Here is a 17,177-nt window from a genome sequence, read left to right as displayed (position 1 = left end):
AGTGTCAGTATGGAGGCATTTGATGAGCTCCTGTCAATGAATGTTCCTTGGAGTCAGGAGTTCCCTGGAGTCAGGGTTTGGACTTAAGTCTCCTGCTTCCGATTATCGGTCTTATTTTTACAGTAGTTTCAAAACTTCTCCTTCTATACAGCACCATTGATAAAACATCTACATTAAAGATGATAAGTTTCTCTACAGTGAGGGTCACTCAGAGAGGTTCACAGGGTTACATGGAGAAGAGAAGAGGGAGGAGGGAGTTAGAGGTGACCCAAATGAGATGAGGTGAATCAATAGTGGAGAGAGTGGGCTAGCCAGTAGTCACTTCCTTATGTGCACTCCACAACTGGACCACTCAGAGATGTTCATGGGGTTATACAGAGAAGAGAAGAAGGAGGAAGGTAACAGAGGTGGCCAGAAGGATAAAAGGGGGAATGAAAAGGAGGGAGACAGATCCAGCCAGTAATCAGTTCCCTAAGTGTTCTCCACCGTCTGGAACACACAGAAATTCACAGAGTTGGGTAGAGTAGAGAGGGGTTAGGGAGGAGACACAGGCGACCTGGTGGAGAAAAAGGAGGGTCCAAAGGGAGAGAGAGCAGTCAAGCCAGTAATCTCACTCCCTAGTGAAAAATGGGTCCTGAAGATTGGGTCCTTAAAGGTACAAAATTGGTAACAAATACATAAAAGCAAAAATTAAAAATCTAGAGTAGAGTTTGGAATTTCAAAAATACGATGTTAAAGAAAAGAAGAAGGAAAAGAAAGAGAGAAAGAACGAACAAACAAAAACAAACAAGGTCGCGAAAATTATAAAGAAAGTACAGGTACAAAATTGATAACTAATACCAGAAAGCGAAAATTAAAAATCTAGAGTAGAGTTTGGAATTTCAAAAATACAATGTTAAAGAAAAGAAGAAGGAAAAGAAAGAGAGAAAGAATGAACAAACAAAAACAAACAAGGTCGCGAAAATTATAAAGAAAGTACAGGTACAAAATTGATAACTAATACCAGAAAGCAAAAATTAAAAATCTAGAGTAGAGTTTGGAATTTCAAAAATACAATGTTAAAAAAAAAGAAAAAAAAGAAGAAGAAAAATAAAGAGAGAAAACAAACAAACAAATACGAACAATGTCACAAAAATTATAAAGAAAATACAGGTACAAAATTGATATCAAATACCAAAAAGCATAAATTGAAAATCTAGAGTAAAGTTTGGAATTTCAGATATACAATGTTATATAAAAGAAGAAGAGAAAGAAACAGAGAAGAAGAAGAAAAAAAAATCACAGAAATTATATAAAAAAAACTATAGGTACAAAATTGATAACATATACCAAAAAACGAAAATTAAAAATCTAGAGTAGAGTTTGGAATTTCAAAAATACAATGTTAAAGAAAAGAAGAAAAAAAACAAAAACCAACAACAACAAAAAAAAAACAACAAGGTCAAAAAATTATAAAATATATATATATGAAGTTTGCTGAAGAAGAAAAAAACAGGGTCTTTTTTTTTTTTTTTTGCAAAGTAATAGGTTATAAAAGTGAAAATTAAAGGAACAATAGAGGACTTAAAATTTTTTTTTTTAATTAAAAAAAAAAAAGAAAGAATGATCGTAAAAATAATAAAAATATATCTAGGACTTTTTTGTTTCTTTTTTTGTGGGTGTTGTGTGTTCAGTTCATTTTTGGCTAGTTCCTTGGTCAGATTTATATTTCTCAAGATCTATAGGCCCCTTCCTATGTAGTCCGTAGTAACCACAGGGTTTTGATCTATTGCCTGTAGCTTCCAAGGCGTTTCCCTCTGTTATATCTTCTTCTGTTTGCTAGTCTCTTCAGTATCTGGTTTCCGCCCTGACTCAAAGGGCACGGTGGAGGACACTTTTTTTTTTTTTTTTTTTAGGCTTACTTGTTCAGTCGCGCTGTGGGGAGGGAGGGAGGGAGGGTGCAAACAAATAACACTGGCGTGGGCTCGCAATGCCTCAGCCACCCTGGGTCTGCCCCCGCTCACGGCGCGTGTAGCCTCCCTGTCCACACTGCTCGGACTCTAGGTTGTTCCGCCGGGAACAATCTGAGGCTGGCCCTGGGCTGCATGCACCTCCCAGGTCCAAGCCGCTCAGGTTCAGGCACTCGGGTAGTCCTCAGAGGCGCAGACTCAGTTGGGCCTGCGTTTTGTACTCTTCCCAGGTCCCAGCGCCAATTTGCTCTTCCCAGGCGAGCGCCAATGCTGCGACTTATCGCCTCCCCGCCACTCGGTTATCTGGATGTAAAACCGGCGCACCTTCTCAGGCAGATGTTGACCATCCAGACCCCCAAGAAGTTTTAGTTAGCAAAGAAGCCTGCTTACAATTTTATAGATAATGTCTCTCTGGGGCTGCGATTGCCCCCTTCCGGCTCTGGCTGCCTGTCACCGGAGGGGAAGATCTGCAGCCGGCTATCTCTGTTCAGTCCTTTGTTCCGTGCGCGGGCCTGGCGGTCTTAGGTTAGGGCTGGCTTTTCGCGTGGTAGGTATCCCACAGTCTGGTTTGCTAGCCCAAATTATTTCGCTCAGATAGCGCTCAGGGTATTCAGGCCAGATTCTTACTCTCAGCGATGCAGCCCACGCCGCGCCTCCCTGCCCAGCCCCGATTCGCTAATGGCGGATGCAGGCGTCTGCGCTGCTTCTCTGCTGGGGGAGTTACCGTAGGGCTCGCAATCTGCGAGTTTTAAATTGTTTATTTATTTTTTCTCCCTGTTATGTTGCCCTCTGTGCTTCCAAAGCTCGGCACAGATTCGGCAGTGAGAAGGTTTCCTGATGTTTGGAAACTTCTCTCTTTTTAAGATTCCCTTCCCGGGACGGAACTCCGTCCCTCCCTCTTTGTCTCTTTTTTTTGTTTTTAATATTTTTTCCTACCTCCTTTCGAAGAGTTGGGTTGCTTTTCTGGGTGCCTGATGTCCTCTGCCGGCATTCAGAAGTTGTTTTGTGGAATTTACTCGACGTTTAAATGCTCTTTTGATGAATTTGTGGGGGAGAAAGTGTTCTCCCCATCCTACTCCTCCGCCATCTTGGCTCCTCCAGCCCATTTTAACCATTTTCAAGTGCACAATTCAGTAGCATTAGGAGTATTCACATTGTTGTGATGGTAGTTTTATCCACAATTATTTATTGGGAGCCATAAGTTTGAGTATATAAAAGTAAGTTATAGTTCACACCATGGAGAGCTTATCTTGTAACAAATAAACAAGATGTAAATTGGAAAAAAAAAGATATAAAAGACAAAAAAATTTAAAAATACAGTATTTGAAACTTTAATTTACTTAATATTGCTATATATTAGATGCTGCAGAAGAAAAAATACCAAAAATTGAGAAAATAATTATAACCAAACTAAAGTGCAAAGGAAAAATGAAAAACAGCATCATCTGAGTTTACACACATGTGTTTTAGATCCTAGAAGCATTGTAAAGAGCAGGGAGAGTGAAGAAGAAATAATTATCTAAATTTCTCCCAATTTTATAAAACTAGAAAGTCACAGCTGGCCCCAAGTTGAGTGAATAAAAAGCATTCCCCACTAAGGCACATATTTTAAAACCTGAAAACAGTAAGAGAAAAAGACCTTTTAGCAAAACAAAAACATGTAAGAATGAATTTCTTACAGTTCTTTGTCATTAAGTATACAAACCAGGAGACTATCAAATCACAACTTGAAAGTCTGAAAAGGATAAAAGGAAAAAAAGAAAAACTAGAACTTAAAGCTAGTGATATATCCTTCAAAATTAAGGAGGTATAAATTATGTTTTAAAACAAACAAATGTAGAGGCTTATATCACCAGAATAGTACCAATACAAGACAGAGGAAGCCAGTGTTTATAGAGAACGAATGACATAAAATGAAAATAGAAAAATAGGAATGTATGAAAGGTAGGGAGACAGAAATGAACAGAACTTAAATAGGGAGAAGTCCAACATCAAAATATTTAGATGTGAAAAACAGATATCCAGGACCAGAGGGGGCTAATAAATGGCTTATAGATTTTTTAAAAGGAAAGGAATCCTAAAGACATCCAGAAACCAGTTGTATTAAAGGGCTTCAGGAGTAAAGGATAGCTGAGAACTTACCAACTTTTTCCTGAAGAGCCTCTAAAAAACATAAATGCAAAGACCAATATCAATTTCATGAGATAGACACAGGATATGAAATTCAAACTGGCTGAAATATTTTATACTTAGAATTTATGCTGTCAGGATGCAGAATACTCACATTCACCCACACAGAGAAACAAACAGGGAATCAGAGCTCACTTATTATTTGGTTTATTTTATTTGTTCTTTGACTGCTGATAAATATACAGTCATGTCTCATAATGTGGTACCTACATTGTGTAAAGTCACCTCAAACATTGTATTGGAGAAAATAGAATCACTGCTCTATAGATGTCTAATACAGAGTTAGGTTTCTAGGTGCTTCTATGCTCAAAGATTTTGTCCACCAGTTACTATGGAATTTTATTGAATTTGAGTTTCTGTTTTAACACAGCCTGAAGAAAGCTGATGTTCACTACATCACATGGAGAAAAAGGAGGGAAAGTACTAAATGGCTGTAAAGGAGGTTTAAATACAATGACCTGAACTTTTCTTGGAGAAATCTGACATGTCATAAACCTTAAATAGGCTTACATTTCAAAGACATCTTGACAGAATTTATGAGAAAAAAAAACTACCCATTCTCTTGATTGCAACAAGACCAATCAAAGAAGTAATGATTGAGAAACTTGAATGGCAAATGAAGTGCCTAAGTTCATTTGGAAAGATAAGCTAACAAGACAAAAATCAAATAAAAATGTTGTTTCTGTGTTAGTTCAAGAAGATTATCTGTGCTTGTTGAAGGTATACAGGAAACAGAAGAAATAATAACAAGGTCCCCAGTGGAATACATTATTGGTAATTGCCTTTGCCTTGTTTACTCTTCTCTAAAAAGAATGAAGGAAGAAACAATCCATTCCAAATGATTGCATTTTGTCATGAAGAAAGAAAGACAAAATGAAAAACACTTTTATAACTTATTTTCTGATTCATAATGAGTTGGGGCTTCCCTGGTAGCTCACTGGTAAAGTATTCACCTGCTATACTGTAGGAGTGAGTGAGTGAAAATCGCTCAGTTGTGTCCAACCCTTTGTGACCCCATGAACTATACAGACAATGGAATTCTCCAGGCCAGAATACTGGAGTGGGTAGCCTTTCCCTTCTCCAGGGTTCTTCCCAGCCCAGGGATTGAACCCAGGTCTCCCGCATTGCAGGCAAATTCTTTACCAGCTGAGCCACCAGGGAAGCCCATACTGTAGGAGACCCAGGTTTAATCCCTGGGTTGGAAAGATGCTCTGGAGAATGAAATGGCAACCCATTGCAATATTCGTGCCTGGGAAATCCCATGTACAGAAAAGTCTAGTGGGCTACAGTCCAATGGTTGCAAAGATTATAACATGACTTAGCAACTAAACAGCAACAAAGGAATAGAAAGATGATGTTACATGGCAGTGAAGAGGGATCTACATCAAATGAGACTTTCTTGGAGAAAACCGGTAAGTCAGAAGTTTAGAATATCCAAACTTGGCATGTATCTTAGTGATGAAATTCTGTTAGTGGAAAGGCTTTCTCTCCTTGATGGCAATGACTAGAAATACAAGAGAGGTAATAATGCTGTAAATTTAATAGCAGATGAAGATGGATAGCTTGAGTTGGAAGAATATGGTACTATATAAAATCATGTAAAAGTATGTCTCTGCATCTAAGGGAGATGATCTTTAAGAGTTGAAGGCAAGAGCATAAGAAATAGATGAGAGAATGACAATGTACACAGTGGAATACGTTATTGGTACTTGTCTTTTTCTTGGTTACCTTCCTTTGAGAAGTAAAAGGAAGAAATGAGCAATTGATTCCATATAAAAACCTAATGTTAAAAAAGAAGGAGAACCAAAATTAGGACTCCTTTCATAGGGTACTGCGTGGTGCAACCTGATGTACATTTGTGAAAACTGGAGCCATAAATTTCCAAAGGACATCTCACCAATCAAAGGCTGGGTTGTCTTACATCCCTCCACCCCTTTCTGCTAAAGGAACTAAAAATGAAAGAAAGTGAAAGTCGCTCAGTTGCATCCTACTCTTTGTGACCCTATGGAACAGTCCATGGAATTCTCCAGGCCAGAATACTGGAGTGGGCAGCCATTCTCTTTTTCAGGGGATCTTCCCAACCCAGGTCTCCTGCATTGTGGGCGGATTCTTTGCCAGCTGAGCCACCAGGGAAGCCAAATTGGGAAATAAAACCCTAAGATAAGATAGGGCAGGAATTCTTTGGGGATGCACAATATTAATCGTTTTACTTTGGTTGGGCCACCCTTTTTTTACAATGAAATTCAGATATATACACATGTTGGGGACAGATCAGCTTTCCAGGCAGCTCAGTAGTGAAGAATCTGCCTGCCAATGCAGGAGATGTTGGTCCGATCACTGAGTGGGAAGATACCCTGGAGAAGGACATGCCCACTCCAGTATCATGTGGGGATAATTCCATGGACAGAGGAGCCTGGAGGGCTACAGTCCATGGGGTTGCAAAGAGTCAGACATGACTGAGTGACTGAACTGAACTGAAAACAAACCTTTGAAGATTCAAGCCCATTCTTGAGTAACTTAACTCTGTGCCAGAGAAATTCAGTACTCACAAAACAAAACACAGGCTCCAGAAGTCAATGAATTAAGTTTAAATAGCCAACATCCTACAGAAAATTTACTAGCTAGATGGAGGAGAAAAATACAATCTATAATTAGGACAGAAGAACACAAAAGAAAAAGACCTGGAATAATAGATGAGGGAATTAAATAATGGTTTAAATGCCATATTTTTGTCTGTATTATTAATATGTTCACTAATTTAAAAAACATGAAACATTATGAAAGAAAGCAAAAAGTACAAAAAGGAAACAAGTAGAATGCTTTAGAATAAAAAATACAATGTTAGAAATTTTACTCAATACTGCATATATCAGACACTGCAGAAGTAAATAACTAAAAATTAAGACAGAAATAAAATATAACCACACTAAAGCACAGAGGTAAATGGCATCAACTGAATTGATGCACATGTGTTTTAGATCCTTAGAAGCATTGTAATGAGCAGGGAGAGTGAAGAAGAAGTAATTGTCTAAATGTCCCCAAATTTTATAAAACTAGAAAGTCACAGCTGGCCCCAAGCTGGGTAAACAAAAAGAGCTACTCACCAAGGCACATTTCTTAAAATCTGGAAAACAGTCTGAGAAAAAAGACATTTTACCATAAAATAAATAAGAATGAATTTCTTATAGTTATTTGTCATTAAATATGCAAACCAGAAGACTATCAAATCACAACTTTAAAGTCTGAAAAGGAAAAAGGAAAAAAGAAAAGAAAAACTAGAATTCTAAAGTTAGTGATATACCCTTCAAAATTAAGGAGGTATAAACTATTTTTTAAAACAAACAAATGTAGAGGCTTGTTTTACCAGAATAGGGCCACCACAAGATAGAAGGAGCCAATGTCTATATAGAACAAATGACATAAAATGAAAATAGATGAATGGGAATATATGGAAGGTAGGGAGACAGAAATGAGAAGAATTTAAATATGGAGAAGTACAACATCAGAATTTTTGATGTGAAAAACAGATATCCAGGAGCAGAGGGGGCCAATAAATGGCTTATAGATATTTTAAAAGACAGGGAATCATAGAGACATACAGAAGCCAGTTGTATTAAAGAGCTTCAGGAGTAAAGGATATCAGAGAACTTATCAACTTTTTTCTGAAGATCTTCTGAAAAATATAAATGCAAAGATCAATGTCAATTTCATAAGATAGGCCCAAGATATGAAATTCAAACTTAATGAAATATTTTTATTTAAAATTTACACTATTAGGATGCAGAAAACTACTCACATTCACACACACAAAGAAACACACAGGGAAGCAGAACTCACTTATTATTTGGTTTGTTTTCTTTTATTTGGTCCTAGACTGCTGTTAAACACAGTCATTTCTCATATTGTCATAGCTACATTATGTAAAGTCATCTCAAACTTCATATTAGAGAAAACAGAATCACTGCTCTATAAATGCCTAGTATGGAATCAGGTTTATGGGTGTGTCTATGCTCAAAGATTCTGTCCACCAGTTACTATGGAATTTTATTGAATTTGAGTTTCTATTTTTACCCAGCCTGAAAAAAGCTGATTTTCACTACATCATATGGAGCAAAGGGAGGGAAAGCACTAAGTGATGGTAAAGGATGTTTAGATCAAATGAACAAATTTTTTCTTGGAGTAATCTTAAATGTTATAAACCTTGAATATGTTGACATTTCAAAGACATCTTGATAAAATTTATGAAAAAAACTACCTGTTCTCTTGATTGCAACAAGAAGACCAAAGAAGTAATGATTGGGAAAACTAAATGGCAAATGAAATGAGTAAACTCAGTTGGAAAGATAAGCTAACAAGACAAACATCAGATAAAAATATGTGTTTATGTGAGTTGAGGAAGTTGATCCTTGCTTGTTGAGGCAAGGGTACAAGAAACAGATGAAATAATGGCAAGGTCCCCAGTGAAATTCATTTTTGGTACTTACCTTTTTCATATTGCCTGTTCTCTAAAAAGTAGAAGGAAGGAAGAAACAGTTCATTCCAAATAAATGCGTTTTGTCAGGAACAGAGAAGGACAAAATTCAAAGCCCTTTTATAATTTACTCTTTGAAGTATATTGACTTAGGGCTTCCCTCGTGAGGAAGAGAAAGAATCTGCCTGCCAAGCAGGAGATCCAGGTTTGATCCCTTGGTCGGGCAGATTCCCTGGAGATGAAAATAGCAACCAACTCCAGATCTTGCCTGGGAAATCTCAAGGACAGAGAAGCCTGTTGGTCTACAGTCCATGGGGTCCCAAAAGAGCCAAACACAACTTATTGACTAAAGAACAACAACATATTGACTCATATTTGTGAGAACTGGTTCATTAAAGTTCTAAAGGACATTTCAACACTCCACACTGTTTTATGTTTTGTTTGCTTTTTGCATTACCCCACATGTTGGTTGGTGCAAGAAGAGTTAAGATAAGCAATGAAAAATAATAAGAGGAACGACAGGACTTCCACTGCATTAAATGATGTCCATCATTCATCTTTCACTGAGTTTTTTCAGACTAACATGCACACACACATGACACAGGTATGACACAAAAAGTGATAAGGAGGTGCACAGTAAAGGTACCCATCTGTCTAAAACTGTACATGTAGCAGTAGTTATATAAAACCTCTAATGTACACTGCAAAGATATATTATTAAATTATATTCTCTATGAAAACAAGAATATAATTTTAAAATGTCTTTAGAAAAACAGAATGCTAAAATTTATGATGATATTCAGTTTTCTTTTGGAAATATCTCAGGACAATAGTTACATGTGTTCATCATATAAAATTTTCAAAAAATCTAGAGCCATATTTGGAGAAGGCAATGGCACCCCACTCCAGTACTCTTGCCTGGAAAATCCCATGGACGGAGGAGCCTGGTAGGCTGCAGTCCATGAGGTCGCTAAGAGTCGGACACGACTGAGTGACTTCACTTTCACTTTTCACTTTCATGCATTGGAGAAGGAAATGGCAAGCCACTCCAGTGTTCTTGCCTGGAGAATCCCAGGGACAGGGGAGCCTGGTAGGAGGCCGTCTCTGGGGTCACACAGAGTCGGACACGACTGAAGTGACTTAGCAGCGGTAGCAGAGCCATATTATATCTGAACTTCCATTAAGACTTAGTCCATCTACAAATATTTAAAAGGAATAAAATTTGCCAATTTGATAACTGTGTCAATAAAATACAAAAGAATAAATTATAGGTGTTATGATTGGTTATTTTCTCTAAGGTAGAGAAAATTATTAATATATTTAACAATGAAAAGATGCTAGAAGTATTTCATAGCCATATGAATATATATATATATTCAGTAAAAATTAGCATAAGGGAAAATATACCATCTAGTATTATTTGTAATTTTTGTTTGTAACTTCATTTTATAATAGTTACACAAGGCAAATGTTCAAAATAATTATAAATCCATGTCAATGAGTACACAATATAGAAAGATATCATTTTTGACATCAATTACAAGAGAGAGGAGATAAAGCTGCATATAAGTAGAGTACTTTTGACCCAATTGAAGTTAAGTTGCTGTCAATTCAAAATACATTGTTCAAACTTTTGGATATTAGATACTACTCCATGCTCTGAACAAACAAAATATCCATGGAATATACACAAAAGGAAGTGATTAAGTAATCTCAATGTGTCACAATAAAAGGATAATTAATTCAGAGAAAGGTAGTGATGAAAGACAAAAATCCTAAAGACAGAAATCAAGGAGCAAGAAGGTAAAAGTCTTTCTCAATCATTAATTATTTCAAATGTAAATAGACTAAATTCAATCAAAGTACATAGATTGGATGCATAGACTTAAAAAATATACAATCATACTCTGTCTAAAAGTGACTAATTTTAGACACAAATACACACAGGTTGAAATTGAAATTATGGAAGAAAATGTCCATTCAAATAGTTTTACATTCAAAGAGTTTTACAAACCAACTCATTGTCTGAGTCACCAACTCAGAAGGGAGTTTGATTCACATCTGTTGGTCCACAGTAATTTCCCAGATTTTTTCTGATCTGGATTGCCAGAGCTTGAAATGTGTGCTCTGTGCTCCCTATAACAGTACAGAAGAAAGGGACTGTACTACTCAGGGCTATATCCTTGTGATGGAGCACGTCAGTCATGTGAACCAGGTCTTTTGCTCCCAAGTGCTCTAGCTGGGTAGAGAATGGAGTTGTCTCAGAAGCAAGAAGGAGACTCTGGACTTTTGTCTTTGTAGGATGATAAAGCAATATTCTAGTTGCAGGTGTCCATTTCCTCACTTGAATGCACACACAAATGATCACATATATACACAAAGTTCGATTATTAAGTGGCTTTCTTATTTCCTTTGTGCAAATAAAGCACAATGAGACTGCCTAGTACTGGAAAAGGAAGTTATTTTATGTTCACTTAACAATTTGTGAAAACCAATTAAATTTAAGCCAGGGTTGTTACAGAGAGGGCAATGATTCCATGTACCTTTCCATTTTCCCTTCTGCAGTCCAAATTTAGTATTAGCCTTTATTCTTCTCAAATTCAGTGAACTTCTGAACTCTGCCTACTCGTGTAAACCTAGATTCTGCTATGGAGTCTTCTTTGTATCTTTCTAATCCATACATGGGTCCACATTCCTTTTATGGTGAAAAAATATGCCATTGTGTGGCTGTACCACTTTGGGTTCACTTTTTTGGCCATTATCAAAAATGCTGCTGCAAACACTTGTGTACACATTTGTGTGTGTGAGTGAATATATACTTCAATTTCTCTTGGGGTGGAACTATACAGTTATAAGGACCTGGAATGTTAGGTCCACGAATCAAAGAAAATTAGACATGTTCAAGTAGGAGATAGTAAGAATAAACATCAACATCCTAGAAATCAGCAAACTAAAATGGATGAGAATGGGCGAGTTTAATTCAGATGATCATTATATCTACTAATGTGGCAAGAAGCCCATAGAAGAAATGGAGTAGCCCTCATAATCAACAGAAGAGTCCGAAATGCAGTACCTGGGTGCAGCCTCAAAAATGACAGAATGATCTCAGTTTGTTTCCAAGGCAAGCAATTCAACATCACAGTCATCAAAGTCTATGCCCCTACCACTAATACCAAAGAAGCTGATCAGTTCCATGAAGACCTAGAAGACCTCCTTGAACTAACATCTAGAAAAGATATTCTATTCATCATCAGGGATTAGAATGCAAAAGTAGGAAGTCAGATATACTGAGTAACAGACAAATTTGGCGTTGGAGAACAAAATGAAGCAGGGCAAAGACTAACTGAATTCTGCCAAGAGAATGCACTAGTCATAGCAAATACCCTTTGCAACAACACAAGACACAACGTTACTCGTGGACATTACCAAACGGTCAATCAGTCAGTCAGTTCAGTCACTCAGTCATGTCCAACTCTTTGCAACCCCATGAAGTGCAGCATGCCAGGCCTCCCTGTCTGTCACCAACTCCCGGAGTTCACTCAAACTCATGTGCATTGAGTGGGTGATGCCATCCAGCCATCTCATCTGCTGTCGTCCCCTTCTCCTCCTGCCCCTAATCCCTCCCAGCATCAGGGTCTTTTCCAATGAGTCAACTCTTCACATGAGGTGGCCAAAGTATCAGAGTTTCAGCTTCAGCATCAGTCCTTCCAATGAACACCCAGGACTGATCTCCTTTAAGATGTACTGTTTGGATCTCCTTGCAGTCCAAGGGACTCTCAAGAGTCTTCTCCAACACCACAGTTCAAAAGCATCAATTCTTCAGCCCTCAGCTTTCTTCACAGTTCAACTCTCACATCCATACATGACCACTGGAAAAACCATAGCCTTGACTAGACGGACCTTTGTTGGCAAAGTAATGTCTCTGCTTTTTAACATGCTGTGTAGGTTGGTCATAACTTTCCTTCCAAGGAGTAAGCGTCTTTTAATTTTATAACTGCAATTACCATCTGCAGTGATTTTGGAGCCCCCCAAAATAAAGTCTGACACTGTTTCCACTGTTTCCCCATCTATTTCCCATGAAATGATGGAACCAGATGCCGTGATCCTAGTTTTCTGAATGTTGAGCTTTAAGCCAACTTTTTCATTCTCCTCTTTCACTTTCATCAAGAGGCTTTTTAGTTCCTCTTCACTTTCTGCCATAAGGATGGTGTCATCTGCATATCTGAGGTTATTGATATTTTTCCCGGCAATCTTGATTCCAGCTTGTGCTTCTTCCAGCCCAGTGTTTCTCATGATGTACTCTGCATATAAGTTAAATAAGTAGGGTGACAATATACAGCCTTGACGTATTCCTTTTCGTATTTAGAACCAGTCTGTTGTTCCATAACTGTTGCTTCCTGACCTGCATACAGGGTTCTCAAGAGGCAGGTCAGATGGTCTGGTATTCCCATCTGTTTAAGAATTTTCCCCAGTTTATTGTGATCCACACAGTCAAAGGCTTCACTGTAGTCAATAAAGCAGAAATAGATGTTTTTCTGGAACTCCCTTGCTTTTTCGATGATCTGGCAAATGTTGGCAATTTGATTTCTGGTTCCTCTGCCTTTTCTAAAACCAGCTTAAACATCTGCAAGTTCACGGTTGACGTATTGCTGAAGCCTGGCTTGGAGAATTTTGAGCATTACTTTACTAGCATGTGCTGCTACTGCTAAGTCACTTCACTGGTGTCCGACTCTGTGTGACCCCATAGACAGCAGCCCACCAAGGCTCCCCCATCCCTGGGATTCTCCAGACAAGAACACTGGAGTGGTTTGCCATTTCCTTCTCCAAAAAAAACTAGCATGTGAGATGAGTGCAATTGTGTGGTAGTCTGAGCATTCTTTGGTATTGCCTTTCTTTGGGATTGAAACAAAAACTAACATTTTCCAGTCCTGTGGCCACTGCTGAGTTTTCCAAATTTGCTGGCATATTGAGTGCAGCACTTTCACAGCATCATCTTTCAGAATTTGAAATAGCGCAACTGGAATTCCATCACCTCCACTAGCTTTGTTCGTAGTGATGGTTTCTAAGGCCCACTTGACTTCACATTCCAGGATGTCTGGCTCTAGGTGAGTGACAACACCATCGGGATTATCTGGGTCATTAAGATCTTTTTTGTACAGTTCTTCTGTGTATTCTTGCCACCTCTTCTTAATATCTTCTGCTTCTATTAGGTCCATACCATTTCTGTCCTTTATCGAGCCCATCTTTGCATGAAATGGTCAATACTGAAATCAAATTGATTACATTCTTTGTAGCCAAAGATGGAGAAGCTGTACACAGTCAGCAAAAACAAGACCTGGAGCTTACTATGGCTCAGATCATCAGCTTCTCATAGCAAAATTCGGGTTCATCTAAAGAAAACTGGGAAAAACACTAGGCCAGCCAGGTATGACTTAAATCCCATATGAATTCACAGTAGAGGTAATGAACAGACTCAAGGAACTAGATCTAGTTAACAGTGTGCCAGAAGAACTATGGACAGAGGTCTGTAACACTGTACAGGAGGCAGTGAACAAAAGCACCCTCCCAAGAAAAGAAAAGCAAGAAGCCAAAGTGATTATCTGAGGAAGCTTTACAAAAAGCAGAAGAATGAAAAGAAAGGAAAAGCAAGGGAGAGTGGGAAAGGTACATCCAATTAAACGCAGAGTTTCAAAGAATAGCTAGAAGAGATAACGAGTCCTTCTTCAATGAACAGTGCTTAATAAGAGAAGAAAACAACAAAAAGGGAAAGACTAGAGATCTCTTCAGGAAAATTGGAAACATTAAGGGAGCATTCCACCCAAAGATGGGCACAATAAAGCATAAAAATGGTGAAGGCCTACTAGATGCTGAAGAGATCAAGAAGAGATGGAAAGATTACAAGGAAGAACTGTATAAAAAATGAACTGGATTACTATGATAGTGTAGTAGCCAGACATTCTAGAATGTGAAGTCCAGTAGGTTTTAAGCAGCACTCCTGCTAATAAAGCTAGTGGATGCAATGAAATTCCAGCAGAACTATCCACATCCCTAAAGGAGGATGCCATCAAGGTTTTGCATTCATTATGTCAGCAAATCTGGAAGATCCAGGAGTGGTCACGGGACTGAAAAAGATCAATCCTCATCCCAATTGCCAAGAAGGGTAGTATCAAAGAATATACTAACCACCAGACAATTGCACTCATCTCCCATACTAGTAAGGTCATGCTTAAAATCTTGCATGCTAGGCTTCAGCATTATGGGAACCAAGAACTTCCAGATGTCCAAGGTTGGTTCAGAAAAGGAAGAGGAACTACAGATCAAATTGCCAACATTCACTGTATTCTAGAGAAAGAAAGGAAATTTCAGAAAAACATCTATCTCTGTTTCATCAACTATGCTAAACCTTTAACTATGTGGATCATTACAAACTGTGGAAAGCTCTTTTTTTTTTTTTTTTGGAAAGCTCTTAAAGAGATAGGAATACCAGACCATCTTACTTGTCTCCTGAGAAACCTGTATGCAGGTCAAGAAGCAATAGTTAGAAACCTGTATGGAACAATTGATTGGTTCAAGGTGGAGAAAGGAGTACAATAGGGCCTTCAGCTGTTACCTTGCTTGTTAAACCAATTCGCTGAGGACATCATGAGAAATGCTGGATTGGATGAGTTACAAGCTGGAATCAAGACAGATGGGAGAAACATCAACAACCTCAGATACGCAGATGACATCATTCTAATGGCAAAAAGTGAAGAGGAACTAAAGAGCCTCTTGATGAGGGTGAAGAAGGAGAGTGAAAGAGCTGGCTTAAGAATTAAATATTAAAAAAAACTAAGATCATGGCATCTATCCCTATTACTGCACGGCAAATGGTAGGGGGAAAAGCAAAAGTAGTAACAGATTTCCTCTTCTTGGAAGCTCCAAAATCACTGTGAATGGTGACTGCAGTCGTGAAATCAGAAGACAATTGCTTCTTGTCAGGAAAGCGATGATGAACCTAGATGGTGCATTGAAAAGCAGAGATACTACTCTGCTGACAAAGGTGTGTATAGTTAAGGCTATGGTCTTCCCAGTGGTCATGTACGATTGTGAGAGCTGGGCTGTAAAGAAGGCAGAATGCCAAAGAATTGATACCTTTGAACTGTGGGCTGGAGAAGACTCCTGAAAGTCCCTTGGACAGCAAGGAGATCAAACCAGTCAATCTTAAGGGAGATCAACCCTGAATATTCACTGGAAGGACTGATGCTGAAGCTGAAGCGCTAGTATTTTGGTCATCTGATGGGAAATGATGACTCATTGGAAAAGTCCCTGGTGCTGGGAAAAATTGAGGGCAGAAGGAGAAGAGGGTGTCAAAAGATGAGATGGCTGGACAGCATCACTGATGCAATGAACATGAACTTGGGCAAAGTCCAGGAGATGGTGAAGGACCAGAAGGGCTGGTGTGCTGCAGTCCATGGGGTTACAGAGTCCAAAAAAAAACTGGGCGACTGAACAACAACAATGGTAATTCTACATTTAACTTATTGAGAAACTTCTAAACTGTTTTCCACAGTGACTGTGTTGTTTTACATTTCTCCACATTCTTTCCAACACTTGTTATTTTCCACTTGGTGAGGGGGGAATGTAGGGAGGACATAGAATATCCGTCTTAGAGGGCATGATGTGTCTGACTCTTTGCAACCCCATGGATTCTATAGTCCATGGAGTTCTCCAGGCCAGAATGCTGGAGTGGGGAGCTCTTCCCTTCTCCAGGGGATCTTCCCAACCCAGGGATCCAGCGCAGGTCTCCTGCATTGCAGGCAAATTCTTTACCGGCTGAGCCACCTGAGAAGCCCATATTGTGGTTTACATTTCCCAAGTAACTAATTGTGCTGCACATTTTTTCAGGTGTTTGTTGACCATTTGCACGTCTTCTTCAGAGAAATATCTGTTCAAATCATTTGTTCATTTAAAAACTTGAATTGCTTTTCTTTTTATTATTTAGTATTACAAATTCTTTATATATTGTTCATACTAAACTCTGATGAATAATTTGTAAATATTTTCTCTCTTTCTATGAGTTGCCTCTTCACTTTTTTGATAGTGTCTTTTGGTGCACAAAACTTTTAACAAAGTCAAATTTATGTTTTTCTTTGTTTGGTTGCACTTTTGGTATCATAACTAAGAAACCTAAACCAAGCGCCTAACCCAAGATTTATACCTATGCTTACATTTAGATCTATAATCCATCTTGAGTTAATGCTCCACATATGATGTGAGATAGAGGGCAGCTTCATTCTTTTGCCTGTAGATGTTTACTTTCCCTTCACTGTTTATACCTCGATGTGCTCTCATTTGACTCTGGTTTCCCCAGACCTCATCATATTGCCATCATCACATTTGTTAGAACTGGATTGTGATTGATATTTATTTTTTCTTTATCAAATTATCCTTGCATTTAAGATACAGTTTAGCTGCTCATCAAATTATAGTTTAACTTTTCTCCTTCAACAATTGAAAATAAAACTCTTCTGCCATTTTTATTCAGTGCTGTTGTGCATCTAATTTTTGTTTAAGCAGTGCTACTAAAG

At 38.3% G+C, this 17,177-nt stretch overlaps 1 protein-coding gene across 2 annotated transcripts in view; it reads right to left on the bottom strand.

The window, feature by feature from the left end:
• Positions 1-3,044, bottom strand: part of LOC133236451 (butyrophilin subfamily 1 member A1-like) — a 51,960-nt gene extending 48,916 nt beyond the window's left edge. For both annotated transcript variants that reach the window (XM_061398479.1, XM_061398480.1), the window contains exon 1: positions 2,886-3,044. The gene's annotated coding sequence lies outside the window, so the exon portion shown is untranslated. The remainder of the gene's footprint in view (positions 1-2,885) is intronic.
• Positions 3,045-17,177: the final 14,133 nt, after the last annotated feature.

The sequence above is a fragment of the Bos javanicus genome, chromosome 23, assembly GCF_032452875.1.
Source record: "Bos javanicus breed banteng chromosome 23, ARS-OSU_banteng_1.0, whole genome shotgun sequence".
Lineage (NCBI taxonomy): Eukaryota > Metazoa > Chordata > Mammalia > Artiodactyla > Bovidae > Bos > Bos javanicus.
This window is presented reverse-complemented; position numbering and strand designations above follow the sequence as displayed.